We start from the raw sequence: 11,603 nt of genomic DNA, 5'->3' as shown, positions 1-11,603 counted from the left end.
ACAGTTTATATATATATATATATATATATATATATATATATATATATATATCATGGACAAATGGGTTAGTAATCGTGCTGTGTATGTCCTCCAGCATATGTCATCACAATCAGGCATCACAAGTATATGAGCAACCGCCCACCAATCCCCAACTCCTCCACTTATTTCTCCCCTTGGTGTCATCCTAAACCCATTAAAATGGGCTTCACTAACACTCAGACACGCACACACAAACTTAAGAAATCACAGGCTTCACAAGCCTCATTGGCTGTTGCCATGGGGACACTGATGTGGCTGTCTCTGTAAGCTGAGTTACACTGACCCAGTCTTGGCAAAGGGAGACGCATTGCAGTATTTCTGCAAGAGGGAGGGATGGCTTATGCTGCATGACAGTATGCACGCATCATCACATAGTAGAGGAACTGAGCACCAGCAGCAGTATCACATCGATGCAGTCGCGTCTAATGAGAGCTATATTTAGTGTGAGAGATTTTTGCTGCTTCTTTCCACAAAAAAAATAAAAAAAAATGACATGCTTCATTATTTGCATTTAATTTGATGAAACCTTCCATTAAAATGGTCGGAAAGAGAAATATTGTGTAAAACAATGAACAGCCATTGTTCAGCACAATGTTTGATGAGTAAACAAAGGGCGGTCCAATTTGTATTTGTACAGAGATGGTTCTCTGCGGCGTACTAAAAATCACAGTTTGCGCAGCTGCTAATCAAATTGTGAGAGGGTGACAGTTGATTGTTTTAACCAACCTGAAAAGGCACAGGCACATAATCACAGCGAGTCAACAACCACATCCACCCTTTTAATAAGGTTCAAGCCCATGTGATGCTACAGCATATGGATCAGTGTCAAATGTTATGCGACATTAGTCTTTATTACAGTCATCAAAGAGATTGTACTGTACATTAAATTCCAAATGAAGCTAGAACAGTGCTTTCACTTGAACCTGGCCCATAATTTGACAAAATCAAAGTCAAAACTGAAGCTGTATGTTGCCAACACTAATGTCAATAAAACTGCAAAACCTTTATTTGTCTTACGAAGCAGAAATTCCCAATTTACAGCAGCAAAATTATGAAAGGGAGAAGTAGAAGAACAAAATTTACAGCTTTTTTTTTCTGTTTCAGCTTTTATGTATAATTTATTAAATACCATGTCTTGGTCCTAAATTTCTTTTCTATCGATCCATTTTCAACACCGCTTATCCTGAACAGGGTTGCGGGTGGGTGCTGGAGCCTATAATAATCGAAGTGGCGAGTAATCCCTCGCCACTTCGCTTTTCGTGTTTCTGTGAGGCCAACGTGCTAACCATTTGCCCACAGTGCCGCCTGACACATTACAATAAATAATAAATCTCAATCAGGTTTAAGGATACAGTATTTCAAGCGAGTTACTGGCGTACTCAATAAACGTCAATGAAATCGTAATGCTCCAATAAAATTGTCTGACAACCCGTAGGGATATGCATAACCCAGTTTGAGAAACACTGATTTATACCACTTTGTCCTGCTTTTGGAATCAGTCACAATTATCTGACAGCTTAAGTAAATTGACCAATATTTGCCACAAATGATTTTTGATGTGAGTGGCACGGAGGTCGACTGGTTAGCACGTCGAGCTCACAGTGCAGACGTGCAGGGTTTGATTTCGGCTCCGGCCTTCCTGTGTGGAGTTTGCATGTTCTCCCCGGGACTGTGTGGGTTTTCTCCAGGTACTCCGGTTTCCTCCCACATTCCAAATGCATGCATGGCAGGTTCAATGAACACCCTAACTTGTCCCGCAGTGTGAGTGTGAGGGCGGATGGTCTATGTGTGCCCTGCAATTGGTTTGTTTTTATTTAAAAATGTACTTCCAATTAATTATAGGTTGCAGCATCAATTGGTGTATCTTGCAGAACTGCATGAACCCATATTGCACAATACAACTAGTGTACATTTTCTGTCCTTACTTTACTGATGACTTGCGCTGAATGGAATGAGTCAGGGGATGGAGTCCGGAAAGGAGCTGCTAATAGCAAGCCTTGAGCACACCTCTCAATAGACATATTGGAGTAATAGTTGGAATGTTTTTATCAGTGACCCGAAAACGCTGCTTCACATTCCCTCCTACAGCCAGCCAGCAAGCGCCCCGCGCGGACAGATCGGCGTGATGCACTGGTCAGCCGAACATTGATTTTGTATTGTTTTTGAGTTTTGTGGTGTTGTACTGTTTTTATGCGATTAATTTATTGCTTTACCTCCATGTCGTAACGCCGCCACGCAGGTAATGATTACTTATTATATTATATAATAATAAACAAAAGGAGCGTCTAATCTGGCCGCAACACTCCGATCGCTATGGCAATGTTTAATGCCTTCAAAATACGATGCAACGCAAATTCAAAGTGCATGAAAATGACGACTCACCACAGCACCGAGGTTGATTTTCTGCAACCAGACGGTCCCATCTCAGGGTAATAGGACACAATAACACCTCAAGTGTGTGGTTTATGTCCAGTCTACTTCGTAATTTTGTTTTCGTCGCCGTTGCTGCAGAACCCCCCCCGACTCACACAGGTAGGATGTCGGAAATAGCAACTGTGCTATTGTGGCGATCTCAGAGTATTCAGCCATAACTTTGATCCAGTTGTTTCGAACGGACTTTTAAGGCCGCCGTCATTTGCGATCTCCAGCAGTTTTTTTTTTTTTTTTTTTTACTCATTTTGCGAGCTTCTGCGTTTTGTTTTGAAGTAATCGGTCACGTGATGGAGAAGCGTGGCTTGACGTGTGTCAAGCGTGACACAGACGGATGTAACGGAGAATCCGGTAGTTTTTCAAAATAAAACATCTTTCGTATTCCAAAATAAATAAAACGGAATTAAGGCAAGTTCTTTCTGTGCGGCCCGGTACCAAATGCCCGGCGGACCGGTACCGGTCCGCGGACCGGCGGTTGGGGACCCCTGGCCTATAACATCACAGCCCTCCAGTTCCAATTATTAGCAAGAATAATCTCCGGTCCAGCCTTTTATTTGCCAGCACTTTTTTCAAACCATCATCATGGAGACAAATGCTGGAAACAAAAGCGCCGTTTAATCATCTGGCTCAAAACCACACACTAATGATAGAGTGGGAAACTGTTTGTCTCATTGGCACCAAGGTAATAAAAAGGCACAACGACTATAAATATTATTTGGTATCAGAGCGAATGACTGCTATGTTTGCCCTTCAACAAGGGGAAAAGTGGCCACCAGTTCAGCAAAATGCAATATACTATCATTTACTGCTTGGCCTTCCAACCTTTGTTTTTCCTTCCGGCTGGGTGCCAAGTTAATGCAATCATGCAATAGTGCTCATTTGGCTTTCTTAGTACATGAACCCATGCAATTTCATTTTCTCTCAATTTCAAGCCTTATCTGCGAACTTGTGTTAGATTGCTGAGCTCATTCATGAAGATGTCATTTGGCCAGAAAATGTTCACAGCTTGCCTCAAACGCTGACATTGAAAAGCGTCCAGCCTATTTTATGAATATTTCACGAAAACAGGACTCAATATATTTACGTATGAATTAAGATTAAGATTAAGATTAAGATTAAGATATCCTTTATTTGTCCCGCAATGGGGAAATTACTATAGAATATCATTGCAAACTATTCTGCCAAAGAGATAAATATATTCTTGTTGAAGTGAATCTCTCAAATTAAGTGAAGCAGAGGAAAGGCTTTCCTCGACCTGAAAAATATAAGGGGGATGTCTAACAGTGTGGAGGTGTTGAAAGGAATCAATCAAAAGCTAAAGAAGCCTACACATTTGTGCTTCTGGAGCATGATGCAAAGTGGTTTGCAGCCTCCATCATCTGAGCTGGCAGCAGCACATCTACGGCCCACATCATTTCAAACCACAGCCTCACATGCCGAAATGCCACCTGTTCTCAGCTGTTTTTCTGTCAACCTCCAAGGCAATGGCCGCGTCCAAATTCACAGGCCGCATCCTCCGAAGGCCGCATGACGTCACTTCAGGCACGACTCGACCGCACGTGTTCTCTAAATGCGAGAAACACAATTTGCAGGTTGGGTCCTTCGACGCCTTCAAAGCCTCCTCCTCCTCCTCATGTTGCCTCCGGGGACCGTCGAGCCACGCCGTAAGTGACGTAATGTGGCCTTCGGAGGACCCAGCCTGTGAATTTGGACAGCCTAACTTTCCTATGGCCAACGGATTGTCACTGTGTTTGACTCCACAAGGTGATGCCCTGACAGCTAAACTCAGTCCACGACAGCAACGCATAACAAATCCAGGTTCAGAATTTCCACTGAAAACATCAGATGACAAGCACTGACTCATACGACTATATTTACTATAAAAGAAGAAACCATGACTCCATTTCAGGAAGTCAAGTAGTGTGTAGAAAAGTTGGAGATTTGAGTTATGAGAGAACCGTCTTTATTCAAATTTTACTGTATGTGATTGGGGATTTTACCTGACCATGGTAATAATAACGATTGCTAGGTCCAGAAGGGAAAACAAAATGTGAATGTATTATGGCACTGGAATTTGTAGGCTGCAATTACACTCTACAGTACTGGCGTGGCGCTACTCAGCTCTAAGCGACTCAGTTTGGAGGGGTCAGTTTTCCAGTTATTCAAATTTGTACTGTGCGAAATCGCAATATGAACAGTACACTATATCAAAATGGGCATTCGTGACAGCGCTGTATGTTGGATGCCCTGCAGTTAGTTGGTACACGAATATCAAATCATCTGGGTTGGACTCCAGATGGCCTACAGAGCTGAGGGGAACCGTCAAGTCGATTCAGCAGTGAGCCAGAGTGCCGCACTGTAGACATCAGATCTGAACCCCAAATATTCTTCAATGGACGGCATGGAATTTGTTTTTCCTACTGTCAGCTGCAGGTGGCATCCACAGAGAGAACGTTGAGAAACTATTGATAAAAACTATGCACGCCTTGCCTAAACAATAGAAAAGCCCTACTATCTGACGACTTTATTTTTGGACTGCATTAAAATTGCACATGTGCATTCAAGAAATTTGATTCTGACAAGAACAAAAAATAGTAAAAAAAATAAAAAATGTATATTGCCAACTAAAGTGCATCTGTGTTACAACACATAGACAATGGCATCATGTTTACTGCATATGAATTTATGATGTTAACTCATTCACTCCCAAAGACGTTTTTAAACATCTTTTCAGATTTGGTCGAGAATTGGCTGGTACTGAATGAGTTTTAAGTGACAGCTGTTCATGCTTTTACATCCAATCTGCACACATAGAAGCATTCAAATCGGTACTCAGATCTGCTCTGCGCAGACATGTAGGCGTATGCCAAAAACACCACAATGTTTTTTGGGTTGTGCTTATTTTGCTGCAGTACTGGCAGTATTTTGGCTTATGTTACTTTGTGCTGTTTTTACTTGTGTTTTTTCCCTGCGGTAAAGTTGGCAGTTTTCATTTTTTCATGTTTTCGTGTGTAATATGCACGGGTTATATACCACCGTGACCAATAGAGTGAATTTTACATTATGTGGCCAGTGTTGGGAAAGTTACTTCCAAAATGTCATACATTTTAGATTGATTACTAGTTACTTGCATTTAAAACTAATCTTTCTTTACAATATAATTGATTGTGTCGAGTAATAAGTTACTTTTGAGTTACTTTTTTTAAAAATCTGTGTTGTGTTGGTGCATTTCTTGGACCAGAATTGAATTTGACAAAATTACTTGTCCAAATTTCATATCACCGTGTCACTTGTGCACACCAAAAAAAGAAGATGACGACTGACAGAACCCTTTCGAAGATGGAACTTTCCTGTACAACTGAGAGCCTCCACAAGCATCAAAAAAAGAAGTTCCTCATTTCTTTGAACAAGTTGCAAATGCTTTGGCACATCCAGGCCAACGATTATGTCCAGTTTTCCAACGTTCCTGATATTATAAATTGGTTATGTCATGTTGATTAGTTTGACCGGAAAGTCTTTCCATGCAAAATGGCTGAGCAAATTGTCATAGTATGTCAAGCATATTTCCATACATTTCCGTTACATTTTTTTCCTTGGCGAATTTTCTCTTTTTCTAATGAAGGGACACATGTGAAGCATGAGGTTGAGCAGTTTTCTGTTTAAAGTTCAACGCAAGTGAAGATAATTGTTGCAATATGGATGAGAAAGTTGGGCCTAAAGGAAGTCGAAGACTGCGCTGTAATTCATATAGTGTTGCATGTACAATTGTCCCAAAAGAGATTGTCCCATGTTTACATTTCTACTCTAGGCATTAGAACTGATGAGCCAATTAGAGGCAGGGTAGGGCAGGTCATATGCTAATATTATTCTACTGTTTTTCTTACCGATTTGCTTTACTGTTTGTTGTATATGTTAATTTGCTCCATGTACAGCACTTTGTATGCAGCGATGGCTGTTTGAAAGTGCTCTATAAATACAGTTGAGTTGAGTTGAGTTGAGTATTATGTTTGTACAGTATGTGGATAGCTTGTATTGTTATTGTCGCTGTCCATTCAGAAGGCAGCATTGCTATTATTCTAGAAGTACTACAGACTGGTGGGGAGCTGAGATTGAAGTCTACGTCAGAACTGATCTCTGGATATTTCAATGAGTTTTCATTAAAATGAAGAAAAAGGTACTCCACTTGTTTAACCATTGAAAAAAAAACTGTTAACAAACCATCTCTTGAGTAACCTTGCTTTTAAATCTGGCATGGGTAACCAGCATATCGCTGAATGATGTCATACATTCCATGGTCAAAACCAAATGGATTGACATACTGAATGAAAGAACGTTTTACTCAGTAAAATTGTGACATGATGTCACAGTTTTGGTTCTCTCAAAACATTTGTCTCAGACACAATGTATTACTCAGTTAATTGTAGCCGTCTCCCCACCCCCACCCCTCTCGCCTTGCATGTTTCTGGATTAAAACATCATCAATTCAGCTTTCTATTTCAGGGAATTTTTGTCTAGCCTGTTGCATAATTTCAGGGTCAGAGTGAGGTTTACGCCACATCACATCGCAGCACAGATTTGACACTGACAACTAATGTGGCTTGCCCAGATCAGAGACTCATCAAGACTTACTATCTCAGATATTGCCTTCAGGTCAAAAGATTTTGCGTTTACTATGAAATCGGGTCACCCATATTTACTCAACTGAAATGATCGCAGCAAGTAACAGTAGCACACAATGTGGGCCCATGGCCGCCTGTTTGCACTACGGGTACAGTGCACAATGTATAGTCTCGCTAAACACCTGAATTAGTTTAATACAATATTAAACATCACAGCATTTTCATAAATACTACGTTGTCAGGCCAGCGTCAATGTCTTTTTTCAAGGCATGTGTAGCAATTATTATATATTGACATAGCTAGTGAAATGGCCGGCTAAATCATTATCCATCATCTTACTTACTTAATCACACCACGGTCTTCTTGAGTAAACCACTGATAGCACAGTTAGATTTCTCCAGGGTGGCACCAATCTGCATACACCGACCGTGACCTACGTGCTGTTTTAAAAAGGGCGATTCTAACCACCGCGCAGTCGGATCATTCGGCACTTTCGACATAAAAGCACTGACAGAAAACAGAAAGGGTCCAAGCGTCCAAGGGTGACAGAGTTGAAGCCCATAAAAAACGGCGAGGTGGCTTACCGTCCTGCTTTCGGCGGAGTGGATGGAGCAGAGGGAGGGGCGGTGATGGTGTTGGGCTGCTGAGGAGAGGAAGGCACGATCGGCCTGCTCGGCTCAACGCTGCTCATGCTACATTCAAGTACAGCTCGAAAAACCCAACATCCTTGTGAGGCCACTCATTTTCTGGCAAATAGTTCTGTGTCCAAGCGCGTAACTGAATATCACACCAAATGCGCTCAATGGAATGCCATTAATCGTCGCAGCCCCTCAAAAATACACTTTTAAATATTGTTTTGAAAACTGAAAAATAATACTGTATGGCTATTGTTACCTATACATACCTCAAAACATAATAAGACATAATAAAGTGAAGATATTATTATCATTATTATTGTTGCCATGTAAAAAAAACGCAAACACACACACACACACACACACACACACACACACACACACACACACAAAACGTAAGGTGCTTTTTTTCTCTTCATTTGCGCTGGGACATATCTAACTATATTGGTCTGCAATACGAGACAAAAAATAAGGAACAAACTCGCAAGTTGGGGCACTCACATCCATGACCCTTTAGTTAAAGACCAACCTGTGCAAATATGATGAAAACACAACCAGTTCTTGGGATTGTTTCAAGCTCCTTCTTGAACACTGTTACCACTGCCCCATTAAAAATACTTATTGGTGGCATAAAAAAAGCTAAATACGGTAATGAGATTTAAAATTGGATGGTAAATGACAGACCCAAATGGTCATTGCGTGTACATTTCCCCATTATTCATCAGTGTAACGCATGCTAATCGTCTATTCTGCGAAGAGAACTTTTCAAGCAGCTGTGAGCCAAACAGCTGCGGGAGGAAGAGGGACAGAAATAAACTAAAACCAACTGAACAGACTCGAGCTCAAAATATCATAATTAATATTAATCATCCATCCATCCATCCAATTTCGATCCCACTTGTCCTCATTAGGGTTGTGTGTGAGCTGTTGCATAGCCCAGCTGGCTTTAATTCAGTTAAAATGCATGATTTTAAAATGTGAGAGGAAGCTAGAGTACGTAGAGAGAAGCCATGCTAGCACATGTTAAGGGCCTGACTCAAGATTCGAACCCAGAATCACTTGACTCTGAAGTTTATTTGCTCGCCATTATTCCACCAAAGACACCATGGTTGAATATTTGTCATTCTAATTTCTGATCATAACGGAACACATTTTAGAGGAAATAACCTAAAATAAAATATGGGTTGGAGGAACTGCAGATGAAATTCAAAATTCAGTGTGGCTCATAAAAGAATATAGGTTACCCCAGGTTTAGATGCAAGGCTTTTCAACCACACCACTGAGGCTTGTCAGCATGGCAGTAACTGAGAGACGATATTGAAATTCAACTACGTCACCGTGAGTGTAGAGGCAGCACTGATGCAGCATCATCTCAAATAACTCTAAATGTCAGACAACTGTGTTGTCCAGCTCCATGGCCGGCCACACCCTTCTGTCCAACCCCGAATAGCTCTTTCAGCACAAGCATGTCACGTGAATGTATAAATGTCTACAGCAAGCGAAGTGTTACTTCATCATCACCAATGGCATTTGGGAGGAAAGGGGCACCCTGGCAGGGACTGTTTTCTTTTTTTCTTTACAAAGTGTGTTTTCCATGTATTAGAGAGAGTGGTTCAAACCTAGAATTTAGTTCATGCCATAGTACACCGAGTGTAGAAACTGTATGTGTTGGTGTGTATTCTGGTTTGGATAAAAGATAGTGGGGGCAGGGATACGTTCCTAATGGACAGCAGTGCCTACGTAGAAGCTGACTGATCAATAGGACCTGCTGAATTATTAATAGGTAGGCATTCGCTTGGCTGTTCCAAGGTCAGTCCTTGTATGACTTGGACATTTTAACAGCATGACATTCAAATGTTAACTGTGTAAGACACATGAAGTGGCACGACCTTGACATCATTTCCTTGCATGACGTCATCTATACTGAACCAAATCAGAAGCATCACAATCAGAATCATCTTTATTGGCCATGGATGTAGAACACACAAGGAATTTGTCTCCAGTAGTACAGGCCACAAAAGTATTATCAATAACAAGCAACTACGATACACAAGGACATGATATACAAGTATCGAAAGACTTTGCGTAATGTAAGGGTACCGTCGTGCAGTAGTACCACCCAAAGACAGCTGTGAGACAATGTGCAAAGTAGCATGCAGAGCGAAATGTGATCAGTGGTAGAATACAATACTATCACAGTTGTCCAGTTGGTGCAGATAATCGTTGCACCGTTTTTAAAGGGACCAGTAGCAGTATTTGTAGAACTTTAAGTGTGCAATTGTACAGAAAGTCCTTGAGCGCTTTAAAGTGTCTGGTGCTGCGGAATATAGATCAGTGCCAATTTGTTCAAGCATATACAGAGCTGGAGCTACAATGATTATTGCGGTTATGCTGTTCCACAGGCGTGTGCAAGATTGCAAAGAGCCACTATAGATTTGGGTTTCTCTTTCACTCACTGTCTTCCTCACTGATCCCTGCTGTTTCAGATGAAAATATTTGCATACTGCATATCAGACATCCAGACTCGCAACAATCAATCGAGACACAGATTCCTTTAAGTCATGCATTTGGTATCGAACAGAAAACTACAACCAAACATTCTGTTGGTGCAGCATCATTACACAAACATCCAATCAAAAATTGACTTCTATCAGTTGTAGTCGGGCAGACTAATGATGTGATACACAAAGAAATTCATTTCCTGACTGTGCAACATTATATTCCTGCCCACTTTTGCATTTGCCTCCTTCAAAATGTTTCGCTGCCAAGAAATCTGAGTCAGTGTATGAGAGCAATCTAACTTAATGTCCAGTAGGCGTGTCCTGGGAGTTGGCCTGCTGCTGCGATACGTCAATGTGTGAGCCGTATTGAATGTGTAAGGACTCACATCTGCCCGTAAACAAGGTAACAAGTAGATGGACTGAACTTTAAAAGAGACAACCTACAACTACTAAAAGTTCATTCCTCTTGTTCACCACTTTGGGAAAGCGATAGATTCCAAAAAAAGGTGTATAATTTATTCGATGACCATAATGAATGTTAAAAGTAAAATATTTTTTGTCATGTTTTTCACTGTCCACGTCGTGTCATGGTTCTGTTTTGCCTTTGCCATGTTGCTTAGCCGATTCTTGCCACTCCCATTCCTCCTTCTCTGCTCTGCTCTCCCTCTCTGCAGTGCTGGAGTGTGGCAGGGGGCGGGGCCAAACTCAAAGGGGGACACTCACCTCCTCACCTGAGCCACATCAGTTTGAGTAGGTGGCAGCCCATTGAGCCAGCTTCTCCTACTAGTCTGTGCTGGAAGATTCCTTGACTTTCATACTGGCTCGCCATATTGCTGCATTTTCTCCTCCTGCCATGAGTTCCAGCATCAAGAGTTACCTGAATATCCAGTTTATCTTTGTTGTCATGAGTATTTCCCTGAAGAATGTGATTTTCAGTATATGATAGTTTTGTCTTTTTGAGTATAGTAATTTTGTGTTGCTACTTTGGGTGAAAAAAAAAACATATTTGGAATCAAATATATCTTTTTGGTGCCTACCTCTTGGGTTGTGGCCTTTCAGTTTGCCTCACAGTACACACAGTTTTCATAAAAAGGCCTTTATAGCTGTGAAATAATCCAAATATTCCATTGCCTCCTCATAGAGGACACAACAAATTGATGGATGAGAACTTTTGAAACCATAAGTGGATGATTACAGTTTGTTTACTAAGTTGTAAGAGGTTTTGTTACAAGAAAGCGCTTTCAATCTCTGAACATTATTATTTATCACATATGACAAGTTCATGTTTTGATATATGTATATATATATATATAAATATATATAGAGAGAGAGAGAGAGAGAGAGAGAGAGAGAGAGAGAGAGAGAGAGAGAGAGAGCGA

General features: G+C 41.0%; 1 protein-coding gene across 2 annotated transcripts in view; it reads right to left on the bottom strand.

Moving 5' to 3' along the window:
- The window catches only part of map1aa (microtubule-associated protein 1Aa), a 27,962-nt gene that overhangs the window by 14,456 nt on the left and 1,903 nt on the right, over positions 1–11,603 (bottom strand). Inside the window, exon 1 of one of the 2 annotated variants that reach the window (XM_019867274.1) lies at positions 7,673–7,766. The exons of the other annotated variant lie outside the window; for it this stretch is intronic. The gene's annotated coding sequence lies outside the window, so the exon portion shown is untranslated. Of the gene's footprint in view, positions 1–7,672; positions 7,767–11,603 lie in introns of those variants that run through there. 2 annotated transcript variants of the gene reach the window in all.

The sequence above is a fragment of the Hippocampus comes genome, unplaced genomic scaffold (assembly GCF_001891065.2).
Source record: "Hippocampus comes isolate QL1 unplaced genomic scaffold, H_comes_QL1_v1.1 scaffold2, whole genome shotgun sequence".
NCBI lineage: Eukaryota > Metazoa > Chordata > Actinopteri > Syngnathiformes > Syngnathidae > Hippocampus > Hippocampus comes.
This window is presented reverse-complemented; position numbering and strand designations above follow the sequence as displayed.